Source organism: Equus asinus, chromosome 7, assembly GCF_041296235.1.
Source record: "Equus asinus isolate D_3611 breed Donkey chromosome 7, EquAss-T2T_v2, whole genome shotgun sequence".
NCBI classification, from domain to species: Eukaryota; Metazoa; Chordata; class Mammalia; order Perissodactyla; family Equidae; genus Equus; species Equus asinus.
This window is the reverse complement of record NC_091796.1, coordinates 69,589,796-69,613,831: the sequence shown is the minus strand read 5'-3', so window position 1 is coordinate 69,613,831 and position 24,036 is coordinate 69,589,796. Positions and strand designations below refer to the sequence as shown.

The 24,036-nt window shown below is 40.6% G+C and overlaps 1 protein-coding gene across 9 annotated transcripts in view; it reads right to left on the bottom strand.

Moving 5' to 3' along the window:
• Positions 1 to 24,036, bottom strand: part of DAAM1 (dishevelled associated activator of morphogenesis 1) — a 169,741-nt gene that overhangs the window by 132,828 nt on the left and 12,877 nt on the right. Inside the window, exon 2 of one of the 9 annotated variants that reach the window (XM_070513704.1) lies at positions 19,584 to 19,628. The exons of the other annotated variants lie outside the window; for them this stretch is intronic. The gene's annotated coding sequence lies outside the window, so the exon portion shown is untranslated. The remainder of the gene's footprint in view (positions 1 to 19,583; positions 19,629 to 24,036) is intronic. 9 annotated transcript variants of the gene reach the window in all.

Here is a 24,036-nt window from a genome sequence, read left to right as displayed (position 1 = left end):
CAGAAGTGGGAAGAGAATCTGACAGAAACACAGCCAGAGATACGGGACAGTAGAAACCATGACTTTTCACAACTCCGGAGGCACCGTTCACACTGCACTTTCTGTGACTGGAGTTGGGCAATGCCAGTCTACACAGCCACACGCTACCCTTTAAAATGATAGAGGAATGCTATTGAGTACCACGGCCCATTCCCAGATCCCAAGGAAAGGGCCCTCATATTGTATTTTCAGGACAGATGCCCCCAATCCAATAATAATCCTTCTCTCTTCGATCTTTCTCAACTCCTATTTCTCGTTAGTAAAAGGGAAAGGGGGCTTAACCCACGCTGGCAGATACTTGGACAGAAGAATGTTAAGCTGCCCCTGAAGGTTCAGAGAACTGAGAAGCCTATTGAAATCTACTGTTGTTTTTGCCGCCTAACATACTGATGTTACAGGGAACAACCCACCCCCATTCCTTGCACCTCTTGGTGTCACGCTCCTCCTCCCTCCAACCCTGACAAAATGTGTAAGTATTGAGCAAAGACCCAAGATAGGCCAAGGAGACTTTCTCCCTGGAATCCTAAATCTCCAAAGCCCCCTGTGCTTCCCAGCTTTCTTTACAGGTACAAGACCTACTCATATTCTTCTGGTAAATTGTTATTATTATTTGTATTATTTTGCTTAAGTTTGATTTCTCTTGATTGCAATCAAAATAATCCTGATGCATCAGCTAAAAGGAAACGAAGAAAGAAACATCCCCTTTGGTGCTACTTGATGCCTTCTCTATGCTCTTACAGAAGCACAAACCAAGCCAGCAGAGAGAACAGCACACCAAGGAACGAGGTATCAATTCAAAACCCTTCCATCAAGGCAAAGGTCCCAGGGGACATGCTACCAAATGGACTCCAGTAAAAACTGTCCTGAGTTCCATTCTCAAACTACTTGAAAATAACAGGAGGCACCAAGTTGATCATTCAAATGCAAAAAAAAACATCATCAGGCCCTAAAATACATTTTGAACATATGTTCCATTGGATTCCTTGCAGTTGTTCCCAGTTGCCCCAATGCCATAAGGCTTGAGTTTCTTGACACATGAATAAGAGGGTTCAAAGAATGTAAATATCAACCCAGAGATATACACAGGCAATTTATTACTTTTGTTTGTTTGTTTCACTTTGTGAGGAAGACTGGCCCTGAGCTAACATCTGTTGCCAATCTTCCTCTTTTTGCTTGAGGAAGACTGTTGCTGAGCTAACACCTGTGCCAGTCTTCCTCTATTTTATGTGGGATGCTGCCACAGCGTGACTTGACAAGCCGTGCTAGGTCTGCGCCCAGGATCCGAACCTGCGAGCCCGGGCTGCAGAGTGTGTGAACTTAACCACTACGCCACTGGGCCAGCCCCAATTTACTACTCTTTATAATAGCAGGATCTTACATTTTACAGTACTGTGCAAATGATTCCACGTACTATTCCTCCTTTGATCTTCACGAGCCCCCTCTAAGTAGGCAGGGAAGCCAGGCATCATAATGCCATCTTACAGAATTGAATCAAATCTTACCCAGAATTACAGAGCTAATAGTAGCAAGGCTGGCCCCAGGACAGGCTCAAATCAAGGTCTCTGCCCGCGAAACCCAGCACTCTACTGCACTATCCTGACAAATCCAGAGCCCTGGAGCCACAGTGAACCTAGTCGTGGAGGTCCTCACTGCCTAATGGAAGATATGGGGCTAAACCAATGTGTGGAGTGAGGTGGAAGAGGAGAAAGCACAGGCCAAGAAAGAGGAAGCCCAGTCCTACCTTGTGTTAGGGGGAAAACGCTCTCGTCAGTTTTGCTTCACTAACCATATTCATTTTGTGGCTTCATCATGAGAGCTATTAATTATCACTAATAGATTCATTCATTGGAAGCAATAATGAGTGTGGTTAATGAAGAAACCATGTAATAAGCCAGTTCGTTGTTCAAAACTAGGTAAACATTTTTAATATAGAAATATTCAATTTTAACACCTTTAACTGTTAATAAAAATTAAAACACCAGACTAGATTAAGTTGTTGTTAGTGGCACAGAGTTGACTCTTCCACCTGCTGTCTGATGGCAAAGCTTTCAGCATCACAGCAATGCAGCGGCCACAGTACGACAACTGACAGACGAATGGTGTGGCTCCCTGACCAGGAGGCAAACCCAGGCTGCAGCCATGAGAGTGCTGAATCTTAAGCACTAGACCATCAGGAATGGCTCGAGGTTAAGTACTACAGTTTAAGTACTTATAGGTTAAGTATAGCTAATACAGTAAAACATACTGCCCTTGACGATCAGGAGCTTAAAATTCAGTTAAGTTCCTTGACATCTAGAGAATAGAGCCATCAATTCCCCGACTTTCATGGATCTCTTCCTCGGATCATTCTATCTCCTGCCAGAAGATGCTAGTAAAACAAAATCCCAGGGGGAGAGGTCTTGAAACTTGGGTCAAATGCTTAAAATCAAGAACTGAAGCCAAGACAATACTTTTGTCTTGTCAATGGCATCAATGGATGCCATTCTGGAAAATCTCTGTTTTCAAAACAAACAGCTATATCCATAGCAGGAACCACTCTTGGGTCCAAACACAACCTATGGCTAGCACTCAGACAAGGTAAATGTATGCATTTGGAGCAAGAAGTTGGGCCACAGTTAAGAATGAATACAGGCTTGGCTAGATGTGGCACTGCAGTTCCTGAGGCAAAGGAGAGGGCCCCAAAGGGATACTAAAAACCAGGAACCTGAGAGCAAGAAGCCCGAGTAAGTAAGGGCTGCTTGAATCAGAACACAACAGCCAAGTTCATGTTCAAACCAAGTATTATACATCTATATGTACATGAAGATAGAAGACACTGGCACGAAGTCTTGACTAGATTTAAGATTAGGTTCTGCAGAGCAGAAATTCCAGTTTTCTAGACTTTAGCCTGGGTTATACTCTTGGAGGAAAAAGCGTTATATAATAGTCAAATACAAATTTACCATAGACTAACAAAAAGTGCCACCAATTACACGCAGGTGTGAAACATAACAAAAGAACAAAAAATATGAGTGGTCCTCTATGAAAGAGAGAATGTAAAAGCTACTTCTTGAAGTTCTGTAACCAGAATAAAAAGTGCTCTTGTGGGCCAGCCCCAGAGGCCTAGTGGTTAAGTTCAGCATGCTCTGCTTTGGCAGCCCGGGTTCAGTTCCTGGGCACAGACCTACACCACTCATCTGTCAGTGGCCATGCTGTGGTAGCAGCCCACATACAAAAAAAAGAAAGGAAGAGTGGTAGTGAATGTTAGCTCAGGGCGAATCTTCCTCAGCAAAAAAAAAAGTGCTCTTGCCTGTCCCAGAATAAGAACGAGGATACTCACCACAGCCAATGGTCTTCCCAGGGGATTATGCCAAGAACTGGCTAATTGCTGTGGAGTAAGTTTTTCCAGCCCTCAGGAAAAGATTATTAAACACACACACAGACACAACCTCACCTACAAAGTTTCTGGAGATAGGGTGGTAATGGGGGGGGGGGCAGGGTAGCGGGTGTTAAATTCCTTTTCAGCATCACACATTTGGTCTGAGTTTGGAGAGGAATTTAGATGTAACTTTGATGTAGACACCATCACCACTAAATGCCAACATTAGAAAGAACACAGTTATATACTGTCAAGCCATTGAGAATTTTTAAATTAATGGAAATTAAAGAAACAATGCTCACATTGACTAGGAAAGGTCTTTCAGTTAACTGCCACTCCTCTGTCCATTTACTAGAAGCTTGCTGGAGAGCTAACACATTGTGTGTCTATGTCATATGGCTTGTATACAGTCTCAACCCTAGGATATCAGGTCACACAAAACCATTAACAACTTCAAGTCTCACGTGGAGGGCTGAGAGAAGGGGAGATTTGTGCCAGATTCTTCTCTTTGCAAATTTATAACTTGTGAATTCAAATTTCAAGGTGGATATAGTTAACAAACATCCAGTCTTAAAAATATCTCCAAAGAACTCAAAGCCAATAGACATACATTTAAACCAAAAAGAAATCTAACCCCTAAAAAGACAAAGCCCAAATAAGATGAAACTCAAACATATGTGAGAATCGGATCTTGGTAAAATTTTAATTTACCTTCATCTTTCTTCTGGACAGAGAACTAGAAGTATTGGTTCTAATGGAAGGGGAGGGCAGATAATAACTTATTTATATACTGTTTCAGAATATTTAACTTGCATTTGAATATGAGCAAGTCTGATTACTGGACATTCACACCCCTTTGGAAAGGAAACTATACCAAGGAAGCAAGGAGACAGTGCCCAGAGAAAACCCAGAGGACAAATGGCAGGTCCACTTGCTTTTCTCATTTTGACTAGAGACAGGCGGCAGCGACTTTCCAGCACCTGAATTCACCTAAGCAAAGCTTTTGCTTTGCTGTGATTGGTGCCTTGCTTGGACCTTCTGGGGTAAGGGAAGTCTACAGTCAGCCAGCTTTCTGACTACGGATACGTTCCATCTCTGCACTGTCCAACAGAACAGCCACCAGCCCCAAGCAGCTAATGAGGCTCTTAAATGCGGCTAGGGTGACTGAGGAACTGAATTTTTTATTTAACTGTAATTAATGATAACCTAAATAGCCACACAGGGCTAGTCGCTACCATACTGGACAGCACAGTCCGTGTTTATTTAGAAGAATCAAATCTCAGACTTTTACTCATAACTCCAGTTACAAACCATGGATAAAATCAGGAGCCCATCAAAGGCGAAAATGTCACAAGGAGCTGAAAGGACGATTTTCTACGGGTAAGCTGTATGTGGGATAAATCCACTTCCAGGACTCGGGTTGAAGGTAGCTGTATGAGGTGTCCTGGTGACTGATGCTTGACAAATCCTTTCCTCCTTAGAAACCAGTCACAAACACTCACAGGGAGCTGGTCCTGAGGCCTGGCAGGTCAGACAGGCTGCCTCTCTGAGTCCACTGAGGTGAGTCATACAGAAGGTGCATGCAGGTTAGGAAGAGCAGCTTTCCACCCCCTATCCACGCGAGAACTGGCGTTTTCAGACAGTTCTCTTTCTCCCAAGACTGGGTCAAACACAATACCAGATGAACAAATGTGTATCAAACTCCATTTAACAAAAGTGAAAACTGGAAATTCCTATTTGGGGAAGTTGGGAAGGAACTATGAACTCTCAATTTGGTCAAAGCATGGCTGGGCCTCAAACAAGTCAAAAGAAGTAAGTATGTTTTACATATATATTTAGAATTCAATTCTAGAGTCCTAATTGAAGTCATTAAGCCAAATACATTACTTACTAGAGAAACAACACAACGGGTTGGCCAACAGAAAACACACCAACAGTTACTCTAATCTTAAAGGATTTCAGTACTTCATGGTGATATGAAATTGACCCTTGAAATGGATGTACTTAAAAATCCTTGATTTTCCTAATCTATGAAATACAGGCTTAATAAAATGGGTAGACAATTTGCACGGGTGTAACAAATAGGCAGCTATCCATACACACCTCTAACCTCACTTTAATAGAAGATATTGATTTGACAGAGATAACACTGACTTTGATACAATGTGCCTGAGATGGGGAGTTCTTAATGGAGACAGGGTAGAAATATGGGGTCCTCTCCTGACTAAAGTAAGGCATTTCAGAGAAAGACTCTGGGAAGTCAGAGGAGGTACGACTAGGCAGCACTAAAGGAGAAGTCAGCTAAAACAGGGCTGGAGAGGCCGTAGGGACCAGCACTCACCTTCTGACCCTACCTGTGTCTACAGAGCCCCTCTCACAAGGGGAGAGACAGAGGCTCACGCTGCGGGTGTGAGAGTGTGTGAAGGAAAATCTGGAGAGAATCTACACTTGCAAACACCATTCATAAAGTTGTCATAAGAGGCAGGCCTTCTCTGTTATAGTGTGGTTTCTGCAGGCAAAATAATCTGATTGCTTACAAAATAATCTGATTGCCAATATATGACCAAAAATAACCAGTAGTGGAGAGAAGACAGTGGGAGTTATCATACCTATGTACCAGAACTAAGAAGCAACATTTCTTGGTGTTCCCTCCCCTACCTACCCCCAGCCCTCGCCCTAGCCCACTCCTCAAGCTGGCGACGCAGGGCAAGGAGCTGGGATCATGCCTTTCCCTGGTGTCCTGGGCCACTTCCAAGACCTCCAGACTTGCCTGCCCACTGCCATGGGGGATTATGAAAGCCCTGTTATCCTGCGCTCAGGCAGGGCAAATGGAAACCCCACTGCCTGGTGCAGGCCTTTAACAAGCAGGAGAGGCCGTGGCCTGCAGAAAGCATGGTCTGTGGCAGGCCTGCCAGCAGCCCCCAGCCAGCTGACCAGCATCCAGTCACAGTTTCTTTTCCAAGCAGTGACTAAACAAACCTTGATTCAGCTCTTATGTTACACTTAGGTGGAGAACGGCCCCAAAGAAACATCAAGAGAACGATGTTAGAGAAACTGTTCTAGGCACAAACCAAGTACCCGTTCCCGTGGAATTATCAGTAACTCAGGGGTCCTTTATGTTTGCTTGAACCCTCCACATCTAGCTGAGGAAATGGCATATTTTGTTTTTCTCCAGGAAAGTAAAATTCTGGTAATGTCATATCCAGTCAAACAGGAAGGATTGTAGGATCAGGGCTGAAAGGTTTCCAGAGCTATACTGAGCCAATCTGAAAATAATTTATTTGATTTTGTTTCATTTCCTCCAAAATCATCATTCAGCTCCCTGCTCCCACACCCACCAAGACATGAGGAAATATTTCCCAAACACAACAAAAACACAGTGTTTAAGAAACACCTGAGATGTGGAGAAACTGGAACCCTCATTCATTGCTGGTGGGAATAAAATGGTGCAGCCTCTTTGAAAACCAGTCTGGCAGTTCCTCAGAATGTTAAACACAGACTGTCCATATGACACAGCAATTCCATGCTTAGGTATTTACCCAAGAGAACTGAAAACACATGTTCACACAAAAATTTGTACGCAAATGTTGACACCAGCATTACTGATAATAACCAAAAAGTGGAAACAACCTTAAATATGCATGAATAAACAAAATGTAGTATATCCATAAAATGGAATACTATTTGGCAATAAAAAAGAATTGAATACTGATACACACTATGACATGAATGAACCTTTAAAAATATTATACTGGGGGCCGGCCCGGTGGCGCAGTGGTTAAGTTCGCACGTTCCGCTTCTCGGAGGCCCGGGGTTCGCTGGTTCGGATCCCGGGTGCGGACATGGCACTGCTTGGCAGCCATGCTGTGGTAGGCGTCCCACGTATAAACTAGAGAAAGATGGGCACGGATGTTAGCTCAGAGCCAGGCTTCCTCAGCAAAAAGAGGAGAACTGGCAGTAGTTAGCTGAGGGCTAATCTTCCTCCAAAAAAAACAAAATATTATACTGAATGAAAGAAGCCAGTCACAAAAGGCTGTTGATGTATTGTTTAACTCTATTAATATTAAATATCCAGAATAGGCCAATCCCTGTAGACAGGAAGCAGATTCATGGTTGCCAGGCATTTGGCGGGGGCGGGGGGTGCTGGTCACAGATGACTGCTAATGGGTATGGAGCACCTTTTTTGAAGAGTTGAAAATGTTCTAGGATTAGATTGTGGTGATGGTTGCACAACTCTGTGAATAAGCCAACGAATTATGACAAAAACAATGAGCTGTACTCTAAAATAGGTGACTTTTACGTATGTGAAATGTATGTGAATAAAGCTAAGGAAAGAAGGGAGGGAGGGAGAGAGGCAGGGAAGAACGGAGCAAAGGAAGTCAGACCTGCAATGTCTCACCCTGAGTGAGAATTATTCTTCTCAGGTATCTTCTTTTAAAATTTTTTATCTTGCCATAATCATAGACTCATAAGACACTGCAAAAAAAGTACAGAAAAGTCCCCTGCTTCCCCCACTGTAATATCTTACATAACAAGGCACATTATCAAAACTAGGAAATTGACATGGACATACACAGTTAACTCGACTACAGATCTTACTCAGATTTCTAAGGATGCCCTTTTAAAACAGCTTCTGGGTAATAATCTTTGAGGTTACATTCCTGTTCTTTTTACTTGAACCAGGTAGTTACTCCGGTTGTGATTACAGCAAGTTAATCGATTCCAGTGACACAGATAGGAGCAGTGTACATTTTAACACCTCCCAGTTTCTAATTTGCCATGGAAAGGAAACCAAGTTACCATTAGGGAAATTTCCCACCAAAGCACATTAAGTTCATACATACTTTAAGGGCCCTTCAAACTCATTGTTACTCACCAAATTTGCCCCTGGAAGGGGACTCAGTGAGTCTTTCTCTAGAGTGTTGTTGGTGATGTGCTATGATAACTAAGCTCCCATACAGTCTTTCCTCAGGTGGACAAAGTACTTGCAATTAGCCATCCTAATTCATTCTGAAAGAAAACAAGGTCTGCTGGAGGGCTGATGGATAAGAGGGAAATAGCTCTTGTCAAAGAGGGCAGATAATTATTGCTCAATTGTCTAATAATCAGTTTTGTTTTTTTTTTTTTGAGGAAGATTAGCCCTGAGCTAACATCTGCTGCCAATCGTCCTCTTTTTGCTGAGGAAGACTGGCCCTGAGCTAACATCCCTGCCCATCTTCCTCTACTTTATATGTGGGACAGGCTAATAAGCGGTGTGTAGGTCCGCACCCGGGATTCAAACCACGAACCCCAGGCCACGGAAGCAGAACGTGTGAACTTAACTGCTGTGCCACCAGGCCAGCCCCACTAATAATCAGCTTTCTGAAGTAAGACTCTCCTATGTTCTTTTTTTCTTTCTTCCTTTTATTTCCTAACTTTTGGCTCTTCTTCTTTAGTAAAAAGTGAGCTGGACCAGAGAAAGTCATTCCAGTTTCCCATCATCAGATCTGTTAAAATATGTGAGAAAGAAGCAGGTTGAAACTATTGACTGAAGTGAAGTGTGTGGCTTTGCGGCATTAACAGAAAAGCGTCCCCACACTAGGAGATGAGCTTTCTGAGGAGGTGAGGAAGCAAGAGCCTGTCAGGGGTCTGTGGGGGCAGCCAGCACTGCTTGGGCCCTGCCAACGAGGAAGAATCTGAACAGGAAACACTTAACACCCCACACCCAGGGATGGACTTGAGGTCTACACAGCACCCTCCGCAAACTGGCACCAGACATCCCTCCACCTATCCTGGATCACTCACAGGCCCAGACACCCAAGGTAAACCAACGTGAGCAAGTCCTAGAAATCACAGCGAGCTTCGGAGGGATATCTGGCTTCTTGCTGAGACCCCAGGCAAAAAAAAGGTAGCCCAGACAGGGTACATGAAGCATCCTACTTGGGTATCCTGATGGCATATTGATTTAATACAGACAATAGGTGACCACCACAGAGAAATGAGCCCTGAGGTTGTCTTATCAGACAGCAAAATCCAGGAAAGAGACCGGATACTCTGCTAGGACAGTGCTTAAATTGACAAAGCAGAGCATGTCACAAACACAATAGGAAGTGGCACAGCACAGGGAGAAAAGGGAAATGAAACAGTCTTCTGCCCACGGCATCACTCTTTACCGTTTTAAAATAAAATTAAGCTTTAAAAAAAAAAGCTTCACCATCCCTCCACCCACCCCAAGCAGTGAGAGAAGTCCACACCCAAACGAGGCAAACATTTGCAAACACGGACACCACATAAACTTTTATTCAAGGGTGGAAAGAGATTTGAGTCTCTTGGTATTACATTGTAAACAATTTTTCTTTCCATATAAGTATGTGCTGACTCCCAGCTGGCGAGCTGACATCCTCCACTGGTCCTGTGAATAGCAGCTCGGGTAGGGGGTGAAGAGTGGCCTGCAACCAAACAATCGAGGTCCTCATCCTGGCTCCACTGTTAACTAATAAAGTAACCCCGAAACACTGTATAAAAATGGAAAAGTGGGAGTATCATGAGTTTTCAGGGCTTTTTAAGTTTGTGAACCCTTTATCCAAATGATGGTTCTCTCATGGAGAACCCCAGTATATAGAAGACTTCCAAGCAGACAGGCTGGTGAAAGCTGGAATGGGTGTGGGGTTGGGGGGTGGGGCTCTCCCCTGAGGCTCCTCCTGGAATCGGGACACAACAGCACATACCATGAAAACCACTGATGACATCTCTTAAAACTAAAACTCAATCTTACTGAAAAAATTCAAACTGAAACCAAAAAAAAGTCAGAGTGGTATATAGAGTAATGGTCTCTAATGCCTGACTCTTGGTAGGTGGGGCTGGGGGGGGGAGGTGGCAAAGGTATTACAGGGGGTCATTCTTTCATAAGGATGTAAATGTCTTACATAGATATGTCTGCCCATTTTTCCAAATGAATTTATATGCTGTGATTAATAAAACTGAAATGCATTTAAAGTGCTACTTGAATTCATGGGCATGTGGGAATCTATAATTTTTTTAAAATTAAAAAGGAATCATCACATTGGGAACCACTGCTAAAGACAAAGCAACAATATTCCACTTGAATTAAACAATAAAGGTAAATCTTCTTTAAAAAAACTGACAGTGCCCTTTTTTATTTTAAAGACACTACTACCTACAATATCAAACTAGTTAGGTTCCCTTCTACTAGCTGTGGCTATTAGAATGCTGCTTTTAGAAGGATTCTGAGGCCGTGTCCAGGCTGGGTAGGAAAGAAATGTCACCTTAGATAAGCATTAGATAAACACTGTCTGCCACAGCTGTGGAGGGAATAGGAAGTGGGGGAGGGACACACATATCTGACATCCAGGGCTGTGCCAGACAATCATCTAAGATGTGATGGTTAGTGGAGGGCTGAGTTCTAACTCTGATTCTGTCATTCCACTAAATTTATTATTAGGCGAATCACTCATTCCAGATTTCCATTTTGCCAGGTCTAAGGAGTCATCCTAATTTCTGATGCAGAACTTCCAGGGTCAATTCAGACAGTGAATGTTAGACTCCTTTAGAAGCCACTGGAGACAACAAATCCATCAGAACAGGTGAGCTAATCCAAACCTCTCCATTTTACATGGGAGGGAACTGAAGCCCAAGAGATTGTGGGCCAAAGTCATGCAAGTAGATAGCAGGCTAAAGAATCTGTGTTCCCTCACTAGAGAGTTTTCTACATGAGCCATAATGTGTGGTTTGAAATTTTGACTTAATTACTTGTATTAGTTCTCCTTGGGACAACTGATAATATAAGGGCTTTCCATCTGATACTATAAAAAAAAATTCCACTTCAAAAAAGTTCATGCCTGTCAACTGGGTAATTGTTCTAAATAAATTATAGCAGTATTGCTATAATACAGACCTATACTTCGTCATTTTCAAGCCTGGATATTAAAAGTGTTTTTTCAACAGAACAAAACAAGATAAATTATATGTTTGAGAATCTCAGTAAACACAAACCAAATAATTGTTGCTAATCTCGGTAGGACCATTTAGGACCAACACCTTTAAAAAAAAATGAAACCTACATAAAAAGTAAGTTATAAAACACGAATCCATCAGTCATATATACCACTTAACTCTTTTATAATAAGAATTAAAAGGGAATGGCTGAATCTGAAAATGACAATCTTTTATATTTCTTAAATCAGTGTTTTAGTTAAATTCATAAAATAGTACGGAAGTCCTTATCATTAACAAGAAAAGTACGTTTGAATACTTTTAGTCTAGAACTTTACCAGCCACAGAATAAAAGGCTTTATAATCGCTATTCTGTTTCATATTAAGGACATTTCATTAAAAAGATTTTGCTATTTCAAGTCAAGAAAACATTATAGAAAATTAAGATAAAAATATGATGGTCCCTTTTACATTGGAGGTGTCATTTGTCCACGGAACGTGTGAAGTATCTGAGTCTCGGAAAGGCATTTGGTACTCTTTGAAATTCTGCTATATCAGTCAATTTTATAATGAGTCAAACCACCTGTGATGTGAATGCTGTCTAGGAACTAACAAATCAGCTAGGAAGAAATATCCGTTCTTCCAGGCTGGGAAGACATGAATTGATGTCTCAGGAAGAAGAAGGTCACTTTTGCACTGAAATCCTTTCGTAACAGCCACTACGCCCCTGTGTCGAACCACATCTCCTCAACTAAGGCACAGGGACTAGCTGCCGCCACCTGCCTCACCAGAAAGCTCCACAGGATGTGTTCTCGTCTTGTTTGTTTGTTACTTCTTAAATGAAGACAGACAGCTGCAGCACCTCAAAACAGAGTCCCAGAAAAAAAAAGACAGTGAACAGAACCATGATTATACTGAATAAGTGGTCTTCTCTAAAATGTGGTGGGAAACACTACATTATATTCTATTACTGTGTTACCATAACCATCTAAAATTAGTTTCAAAACATGAACCTCTCTCTCTAGCTTGGAAGAGGATTATTCTGTTTAAGTTAGAACAAAACCTAAAGCACTAAGGTAGGAGAAAACCCATTTCCCCCCCAATACTGACTTATGACATAGTGACATGAAGACAATCAGACTGTGATGCGTACGGCATTTTTGTAATAGTAGGGGCTGTATAGGCAATGCTTTAAATATTTTAGCTAAACATTTGAGTATCTGTTTTAAGACATCATTTATAAACACAAAGTACTGGGTATAACATTTCTTTTATCACATAAACCACTCTAATGTAAACTTCTGCCTCCCTCCTCATAACATTTGGATTATTTCATTGTTCTACCTCCTAGTCTTCCAAACATGTTCGGGCCAATGGAAAAACTATATATCATCTGCCTGTTCTCTCCGCCTTCAGAAATGCCCTCTCTGTAGCTATTTCACTATCAGCGGAAAAACCACATCAAGAAGCCACTGAGGCAGGAAATGCAAACTGGTCATAAAATGACAGGAGCTGACTGACCTAAAGTTTCCCTCCAGATAATGAAGAAAGGACTTATTAGGATAATTAATTATGCAAATCTGCAGACAGAGACCCTCAATCACAGAGAAATATTTTAGGTCATTTTAAACACCCCTGGAGATCTCGTAAGTTCCCTTCTAATGGTTTTCATGATTGTTTACTATATTTATGAAAAGTTCTGGTAGCTTCATATTTGCATTGCTAACTAATCTCTTTTATGACCTGTAAAACTTTGAGACTTAAATGGGCAAACAGGCCATTTGAGAAGGGAAAAATGGAAATGGCCTGGAGAAAAAAGTTCTATTTAACAAATTTTTAAAATGCAAATTAAAATACAATGTCATAGCATTTGCCAGTGGTTCAATCACAGATAATTGTAAGATAATAATACTCAACACAGATACGGGTGAAATGAAAGATGCTTTAATACTCTGTTACAGTGTCAACTGGCAAAGCCTTTCTTGAGGATAATTTGGCAGTACTTACAAAAAACTTTAAAATTATATACTCTGACTCATTTATTTTATTTCTAAGAATGTATCCTAAGAAAATAATCTGAAACAAGAAAAAGATGTTCATAATAATTTTAATGGAAAAACATTAAGAAAATGATTACCTATACTGCACATAAAATGGAAATAAATGCAGCCATCTAAGAAGTTTATTAAGAGTTTTAATAACCTCACTCCCATTAGGATGGCTACTATCAAAAAAACAGAAAATATGGGGCCGGCCCCATGGCCAAGTGGTTAAGTTCCTGCTCTCTGCTTTGGCAGCCCAGGGTTTCGCCAGTTTGAATCCTGGGCGTGGACATGGCACCGCTCATCAGGCCATGCTGAGGCGGCGTCCCACATGCCACAACTAGAAGGACCCACAACTAAGAATATACAACTATGTATAGGGGGGGTCTTTGGGGAGAAAAAGGAAATAAGTAAAATCTTTAAAAAATAAAATAAAATAATAAATGTTGGCAACAATGTGCACTTTTGTTGGTGGTAATGTAAAATGGTACAGTTGCTATGAAAAATAGTATTGCAGTTTCTCAAAATATTAAAAGTAGAACTACATATGATGCAGCCTCTGGGTATATCCCACCTCTAGGTCTAGATCCAAAAGAACTGAAAGCATGGTGTCAAAGAGATATTTGCACCCCCATGTTCACAGCAGCATTAGTCACAATAGCAAAGAGGTGGAAGCAACCAAATGTCCATCAGTGGGTGAAAGTGAAGTATACATACAGTGAATACTATGCAGCTTTAAAAAGGAAGGAAATCCTGACACACACTACAAAATGGATGAACCTCCAGGACCTGATGCTAAGTGAAATAAGCCAGCCATAAAAGGTCAAATGCTATATGATTTCACTTATATAAGGTATCTAAAGTAGTCAAAGTCATAGATAAAGAGATTAGAACAGTGGTTTCAAGCGGCCGGCCCGGTGGTGCAGCGGTTAAGTTCGCACGTTCCGCTTCTCGGCGGCCCGGGGTTCGCTGGTTCGGATCCCGGGTGCGGACATGGCACTGCTTGGCAGCCATGCTGTGGTAGGCGTCCCACGTCTAAACTAGAGAAAGATGGGTACGGATGTTAGCTCAGAGCCAGGCTTCCCCAGCAAAAAGAGGAGGACTGGCAGTAGTTAGCTGAGGGCTAATCTTCCTCCAAAAAAAAAAAACAAAAAAAAGAACAGTGGTTTCAAGGGGCTGGGAGGAGGGGGCAAAGGGGAATTATTTCATTAGTGTAGTTTTAGTTCTACAAGATGAAAAGGTTCTGGAGATTTGTTTCACAACATCGTAAATATACTTAACACTATGAACTGTACACTTAAAAATGGCTAAGATGGTAAATTTTATGTTTTTTACCACAATAAAAAAAAGTTTTAATAACATGAAAAACACTTATGACAACATTTCATTGGGAGAATGCAAAAGAGTGTAGATAATCTATAATCAAAATATTTTCTAGGGGCCGGCTCCGTGGCCGAGTGGCTAAGTTTGCACGCTCCGCTGTGGCGGCCCAGGGTTCGGACCCTGGGCGCGGACACGGCACTGCTCGTCAGGCCACACTGAGGCAGCATCCCACATCCCACAACTAGAAGGACCTGCAACTAAGATATACAACTATGTACTGGGGGGTTTGGGGAGATAAAGCAGAAAAAAAACAAAAAAGATTGGCAACAGTTGTTAGCCCAGGTGCCAATCCTTAAGAAAAAAAGATTGGAAACAGTCATTAGCCCAGGTGCCAATCTTTAAAAAAAAAAAAAAAAAAGAATTTACAAAATGCCTTGCTGTTATTAAAAAAAAAAAAAGAAAACAAAATAATGAGTTAAATAAAACTGCTGACATGTTTATTTTATAATTTTGAGAATCTTATTTTTAAACTCTTTGGAAATTATTCTTTAGTATCAACTACCTACAAACAGATCAGTTTCTGCATACAGGCCATAACACTATAAAAACAGAAAGCTCAATAATTAATAACCTTCTAAAACAGAAAGCACCAGGTCCAGATGGGTTCACTGGTGAATTCTACCAAATATTTAAGGATTCTTTACAATCTTTACAATTCTTTACAATCTCTTTCAGAGGATATAAGCAGAGGGAATACTTCCTAACTCATTCTATGAGGCCAGAATTACACTAACAGCAAAACAAGAAAAAGACATTAGGAAAAAATAAAACTATAGACCAACATCTCTCATGAACTTAGATGCAAAAATCCTCAATAAAATATTAGCAAATTGAATCCAACAATGTATAAAAAGAATTATATGCCACAACCAAAGGGATTTATCCCAGGAAGGCAAATCATATGACCATATCAATAGATGCAGAAGAATCATTTGACAAAATCCAATGCCCATTCATGATAAAAACTCTCAGTAAACTAGGAATAGAGAAGAACTTCCTCAACTTGATGAAGACTAGCTACAAAAAACTAGGTTGCAGGACACAAGGCGAACATATAACAGTCAACTGCTTTCCGATATACTAACAATGAACGAGTCAAATTTGAAATTAAAAACACAATACCATTTACATTAGCATCCCCCAAAATGAAATACTTAGTTATAAATTTTTTTTTAAATGTGCAAGATCTGTATGAGGCAAACTATAAAACTCTGATGAACAAAATCAAGGAACTAAATAAATGGAGAGAGAGTCCATGCTCATGAACAGGAAGACTCAACATTGCCAAGATGTCGGTTCTTCCCAACTTGCCACACCCATTTGTTTACATATGGTCTCTGGCTGCTTTTCCTACAACAACCGCAGAACTGAATACTTGACAGGGACAGCATGGCCTACAGAGCCTAAAATATTTACTATCTGGCTCTTTACAGAAAAAGCTCTGTGTCCCCTATTCTAAGTTATTATGATCTTAATTAAGCTTTTACTTATCTCAACCCAATGCTATTTTTTCCTCCAAAACACAATTTAAATTAGGTAACATCTTCTACTTTCTTTCAATGGCAGTCATATAAAATTCTTCTCTTAAAACAAAATTAAATGTTGCATTTTTTTTTTTAATTGTTGGCACCTGAGCCAACAATTGTTGCCAATCTTCTTTTTTTTTTCCTTTCTGCTTTTTCTCCAAATCCCCCCAGTACATAGTTGTATATTTTAGTTGTGGGCTTTAGAAGGCTAGTTGCGATTTTTTTGTTTTTTTGTTTTTTTTAAAGATTGACATGTTGCATTTTTTAAAATAGAATATTCTAATGGTGAGGACTTAAAACATACATCCTGTTCTTTGAGGACAAAGGACACGTCTTTGGAGACCCTACAGATATGAAATAACTAGCAAAGCCCTACTATAAAAAAGTAATCATTTCATAATCTTCACAATACAAAATATCTGGTTATTTTCCAAAACTCAAAACTGAAATAACTTCCTCCTTAAGAATCTGTTTTTCCCAAGTGGTACTTCATCAGACTAAAGAGCTTCTGGAAGGCAAAGGAAACCAAGATCAAGATGAAAAAACAACCTACCAACTGGGAGAAAATATTTACAAATCATATATCTGATAAGGAGTTAATCTCCATAATATATAAAGAACTCACACAAATGAACTACAAAAGACAAACCACCCAATCAAAAAGTGGGCTGAGAATATGAACACACATTTTTCCAAAGAAGATATACAGATGGCCAATAGGCACATGAAAAGATGCTCAACATCACTAATCATCAGGGAGATGCAAATCAAAACTACACTAAGATATCATCTTATGCCCATTAGAATGGCTATAATCACTAAGACAAAAAATAACAAATGTTGGAGACGTTGTGGAGAAAAGGGAGCCCTCATACACTGCTGGCAGGAATGCAAACTGGTGTAGCCACTGTGGAAAACAGTATGGACATTTCTCAAAAAATTAAAAATAGAACTACCATATGACCCAGCTATCCCACTATTGGGTATTCACCTAAAGAACTTGAAATCAACAATTCAAAGAGACTTATGCACCCCTAAGTTCACTGCAGCATTATTCACAATAGCCAAGATGTGGAAGCAACCCAAGTGCCCATTGACTGATGACTGGATAAAGAAGATGTGGTACATGTATACAGTGGAATACTACTCAGCCATGAAAAGAGACGAAATCGTCCCATTCATGACAACATGGATGGACTTTGAGGGCATTATGTTAAGCAAAATAAGCCAGACAGAGAAAGACAAACACTGTATGAGTTCACTCATGTGCAGAATATAAACAAACTTACAGACAAAGAGAACAAATTAGTGGTTACTGGGGGAGGAGCGTGAAGGGTGGGCACAAGGGGTGAAGGGGCATACTTATATGGTGTATGACAAATAATAATGTACAACTGAAATTTCACTACATTATGAACTATTACGACCACAATCAAAGAGAAAAAAAAGAATTTGTTTTTCCTTTTATGGAAGCTAAAATCTGATTTAACAAAAATGCTTAGGCTAAAGAACTAAACAATTCCAAGTATCACTTAATGAATCTATATACTGCATATTTTCTATAAGAATTTAAATTGAACTAAATAATGCACTGTAAGTATATAACACTTAGACTGCTCTCAATAATAGGAATCTGAAAATCCTAACATATTTGCTCTACTCCCAAATACTTTTCTAAATATCTATACACACATGAATCTAGTAAATTATATGTATATATTCTGTTTACCAAATAAGCTTTTCTACCTCTAGTGATCAGATTAGTCCACAGTATCAATTATTTTCATTTTAACTAATTTACGGCAAACAGAGAGAGATGCTGTCCCATGAGGTCCAGACTATAGGAAATTCTACGGGACAAATAATCTAGCTCTTTTCACAAGTAAGCTGCAAGGGAAAAAACTGCACAGGATTTAAAGAGGTGTAAGGGGCATATAAAAAGCCACAATGTATGAAACTTATCTGAATCCTGAGTTGGTCAAACTTTTTAAAAAGTCACGGGGAAATTTAAAAGCTGACTGGATGTTTGGTGATTTTAAAGACATAATTTAAATTATTTTAGGTATGATAATGGCAATTTAGTTACATTTCTAAAGAGAGTCCTGATATTTTTGGACATAAATACTAAAATATTTACAGATGAAATTATGTGATTTATAGAATTTGCTTTAAAATAATCCCAGAGTTGATGGAAAATAGTGAAGGGTAGAAATGAAAGATTAGTCATGAACTGATAATTGGTAAAGCTGTGGGTGTATACAGAGGATTCTCGTATTAGTTAGTGTGTGTGTGTGTGTGTGTGTGTGTAAGAAATTTTCAATGATATAACTTCTTTTTAGTCTTCATTTTCTCTCTACATGAAATAAGAAAAGTAGGCATGGAAAGCAATAAATCTGAGGGGGTCCTGAGGCCTAACTGTGAGGTGCATCCATTTTTTTATTTTGTATTTTCGACTTAATCATCTACAATACATCAGCATAAGTTTGGTCACTTGATATGATAGGCAGAACTTTAAGCGACCTTCTCATTACAGTGACCCTCATACTATCCTCCCTACCCCTGAGTGTGAGCGGAATTTATGGATATGATGATGATGATGTTACACCATATGGTCAAAGGGAGATTATCCTGGGTGGGCCTGAGCTAATCAGGTGAGCACTTAAAATTAGTATTTTCTCTGGCTGATTACAAAAAAGGGAGGCAGAGACATGTCCTCCAGCTAGCCTGGAAGAAAGCAAACATCCACGCTGTGAACTGCCAATGTGTGCCATCTGGCATGGAATGTGAGTGGCCTCTAGGAGCTAAAGGCAGTCCCTGGCCAACAGCTAGCAGTTGTCAGACCTACAGTCACAAGGAAATAAGTTCTGCCAACAACCAGTGAGTTTGGAAGAATCCCCTGTGCCCCAGATGGGAACTACAGCCTGGTCTGACAGATGAGTGTTAGCTCGGTGAGACCCTGAGCAGAGAACCCAGCCACAACACACCCAGACTTCTGACCTGGCGAGGTTTTAAGCCGCTGAATTTGTGGTAATCCATTACGCAGCCATAAAACTAATATGCCTGGATAAGCATCTTATACCCGAATAGCACTGCAGTACCTCAAAGCCGACCTCTGCAGCATGAGTTTACGATCCCATTGGCCCACATGAGTACCTAAACATTCAGCAATTTAACTTTTAATGCAGGGTTTCTCAAAGGATCGTGAATCCAAATTTGAGAAACCTTGAGCTACATAATCCCTTATAAATGAAATATTCCTGATCCAACACACACACAGTTAGCTTTACAGGCAAGATTACATACTTGAGTGCTCTTTATAGGGTGAAGGCTTCTACAGTAGAAAAAATCCTGCAAAATAATCAGATGGAACAAGTTTAAAGCAAATTGTGACTAAGCCAAATGTATCACCAAAACCTTAGTTTATGATCACAGTAGATATAAAACAGTGCGAAGCTTTCCATTCTTTAATGCCCTAGTTCACAATTAGGAGGTATGAGAAAAATACGAGCCTGATTCCATTACAACAAAAATTTCTTCATAACAAAGTCTCCCATGTTTCAGCTGGTCCATAAATATTAAGGAATTATCACAATTATTTATTCTTTTTTTTTTTTTTAAAGATTGGCACCTGAGCTAACAACTGTTGCCAATCTTCTTTTTTTTCTGCTTTTTTCTCCCCAAATCCCCCCAGCACATAGTTGTGTATTTTTAGTTGTGGGTCCTCCTAGTTGTGGCATGTGGGACACCGCCTCAACGTGGCCTGATGAGCAGTGCCATGTGCGCGCCCGGAATTCAAACTGGCAAAACCCTGGGCCGTCAAAGCAGAGCGCACGAACTCAACCACTCAGCCATGGGGCCCGCCCCACAATTATTCTTTATCCATATTATATATCTATTTATTTAGAGGAAAAATTAAAATGTACATGTAGAAAATAAATGGAAAAGTAAGTCATAGATATTGTCCTTATGGGCTAAAATTTTGCTTCTAAGGTTGTACTTAGTCTGATTCTTCTTAGCCCTTTTTTTTTCCTGAGGAAGATTAGCCCTGAGCTAACAGCTGCCACCAATCATCCTCTCTCTTTTTTGCTGAGGAAGACTGGCCCTGAGCTAACATCCGTGCCCACCTTCCTCCACTTTATATGTAGGACAACCTGCCACAGCATGGCTTAACAAGAAGTGCGTAGGTCCACACCCAGGATCCGAACTGGCAAACCCTGGGCCAGCAAAGCGTAACATACAAACTTAACCTCTGCACCACCAAGCTGCCCCCTAGCATGTCTTTTTTTGAAATCACAGCTTTATTGAGGTATAATTCATAGTATAATATTCATCCATTTAAAATGTACAGTTTATTGGTTTTAGTATATTTACAAGCTATGTAACCATTACCACTAATTTTAGAATTTTCATCACCCCTAAAAAGAAATCCTGTATTCTTTCTTTCTTCTTTCTTTCTTTTGCTGAGGAAGATGCACCCTAAACTAACACCTGTTGCCAATATTCCTCTTTGTTTTTGCTTGAGGAAGACTTTTTTGCCCTAAGCTAACATCTGTGCCAGTCTTCCTCTATTTTGTATGTGGGTCACCACCACAGCATGGCCACCAACGAGTGTTGTAGGTCTGCACGCAGGATCTGAACCTGGGCCACCAAAGTGGAACACACCAAACTTAACCACTAGGCCACAGGGCTGGCCCCTCTATCTTTCTTTTTAATTGTCATTCTTCTCTATTATCATGTTATGCTAACAAATTTTCCTCTAATACTACATAACATTGGCTATCTGAGACTGAAAATCAGCATTTAGGGAAGAAAAGAACTGAGGGAAGATTTGATCTAGGGCACAACAAATATTAGAAAAACTGTGATTTGGGATTATAGAGTATTGCTTCCTATAACTGATGCTGTGAACATTCCTTTGAAAACATGGACATGATCCAAATAAGCAAAACATGAAACTACTTGCCAATGCAAGCGAAGAATCTGTCACTGGGGAGACTCTTCATCTATTGTACAACGTAATTTATTTCAGAAGTTGAAGAGAAAATATGATTTGAGCTTTATTTAAGTAAAACAAAAGTTCTGTATTTTAAATTTAAAAATGTGGGATTTAAAATAGCATTCTGAAACATTCAAATCCAACATTAAAACATTTTTCACATGCCAAATGAATGATGTTTTAAGATGGTGCTTCCATGGCTTATGAGATAGTCCATGAAATGTCCAGTATAATATTTTCACATAAAACTTAGTTCTTCCCTTGCCCCTGCTATGCTTGATAGAAATCTGGATCTGAAATTCTAAGTAAAATCCAAGTAAAAGGAGGCATTTTATTCTATTTCCCACCTTTGGCAGTTATAACCCCGGGGCTTTGTGGCCTCCATGGCGGGCGGCACAGGGCAAGGAAGGAAACTTACAACAAAGAAATTCACCCCACTTTGTGAAGCCAGAGAAGAGCCTGATGGGAAACTCACTGAGTTCAACTTAGCTGTGAAATATCCAGATCTTTTCTAGGATCTAGATTTTCCTAGAATGGAAGCTAGTAAGAGTATTTACTACTACTCTGCCGCCCGCTTTATCTCAAGGGCACACATGGTGTTGGCAATTTGTGATTGGGTGGTTTATGTTTCCTTTTCTTTAAACAATAGGTTAATATGCAAAGTGATCCTCCCAGGGAAGCATTTTGAAAAGGAGAGGATAACTTCCCCAAGTTTTTCGGTAAAATATGCCAAAATATAATAAAGCTTCAAGATTATGAGAAGCATTAGGTTCCATGTATTAGACCATACATACTACACCACATATAAAAGATTTTACAAATTCAAATTTCTAGAGGAGTAAAAAAATATTCATACCAAAAGACACAAAATTTTTACAAACAAAGCTGGGCATTTACCCAGCCATCCATCCAGGCCGAGCACACATCTTTAACTTAACCACATTGCCCAAATGCAAGATCTTGTGCTTTCCCACTCGTTTTCAGTCCTGGCTACATGTCAGAATTACCTGTGGAGCTTGAAGAATCCTGGCGATGGGGCCCAAACCCCAGATCTACTGAATCAGAGTCCCTAAGTGTCTCCTTTTTAAATCCACCATGGGGAATTCTGATGCCCATCCAGGGTGGAGAACCAACACACGGCCTTGAGGAAGAGCATGGAGCCCTCCAGAAGGCCCACCTGACCCTCTGTGAAGGGACTTGGGTTTATATTAACTGAAGCTGCATGCTTCTCTAAGCATTTATCTTTGCATTAGTCGCTCAAGAACTGAGCTTGGGTTGGCTAATTAAAACTTCACAACATTCTCCCTTTGTCTACTGAAAATCGTATCAATGTTTTTCTGAAAAGCAAGGCAAGTTTGAGTGTTGCCAAAAGCCCAAGTTTGAGAGTCAAGTTTTAAAGATATTCTTGTGTGGGAAAGAGAAAAAAAAAAATATCACTCTGTTAATCCTTTTCAGAGCTCTTCCCACACTGCTGATTTGAGATAAGTTGTCATTTTTAAAGGGTGAAGGCCCTCCCCCCTTTTTTAAGCATTTTGGCCTTTGACAATAATGACAGAGCTGACTTTCCCCTAAGCCTCATCTTCCTTATCCACAGATAACATTACTCACCTACCAACACAGGCCATGGGCTTCAAAGTTGTTTACCCACTAGCTCTGGTGGGCTTGCCCTGACCCAGCATCAGTGTCTCACAGAGTCCCCTGTTGAGACCAGGAACATGTCCTTAAAATGTGGCAGGCCTCCTAGGCAGTGGTCATGGAAGAATGGAGAAGTGACCCCGAAAGGTCTTATCCACTGACCTTTACTTTGCTCTAACCAACTGCCCAAATAAATAAAAACAGCAGGGTGGCTCAGTTTCCCAGATGAATCCCAATTTATCCCTGAATAGGCAAACCTGGTCCAATGTTTAAAGTTCTCAGGGTATCCAAAATCTGTCAGCTTGCTCTCAACCAGGGCGATTTTGCTCCCCAGGGGACATCTGGCAATGTCTGGAGACATTTTTGGTTGTTACAACTAGAAAAAGGGTGCTACTGGCATCTAGTGTGTGCAGGCCAAGGATGCTGCCCAACATCCTACAGTGCACAGCCCAGCTCCCCACAATGAACTATCCCACCCAAAATGCCAACAGGGTTGAGGAACCCTGGATTAGAGTATTTGCCAGCCCACTGCTGGATAAATGCCTGAAGAGGCTCTCATCATAATTTAGTTTCAAATACAGATAACAAACTCAAAGGCCAAGAAGGCAAGGAAATATCACATAAACAAAGTGGCTGTGGATAAGGCATCAGTGTATGGTGATGTCTGTGACAAATCAGAATGTAAATGTTCACTAAAATCATTCCATTTTTAAAAATAATACTGTGCCGGCCAAACCAAAGACAACAGCTGGCTCCGTCCATCCTGTGTGTCAACGGTGGCCCAACTCCGGTTCAAAGCGATCATCAATTTAAACAGAACTGGATGATCCCCCAAAGACACTGTGGCTAGTCATGCCTTACATCCTACAGAACTTCCTGAGCCCCAAGACTGGGGAATGTGACCAGAGCTGTTCAGTTAAGGAGAAGAGACTAGAGATCAGATCTTTGGCTCCAGCCAAGAACAGGGTCTCAGGCACATTGTGCCAAGAGCAGGGGCCAACACTGGAAGCTCTAAAAGTAAAAACACAGAGTTCCCCCTCACAATCTCCATTCTAGGGGAACGCAGTGGATAGTACATCAATACTACACAATGCCATATAAACGAGGTCGTTATTTTAAGGTGAT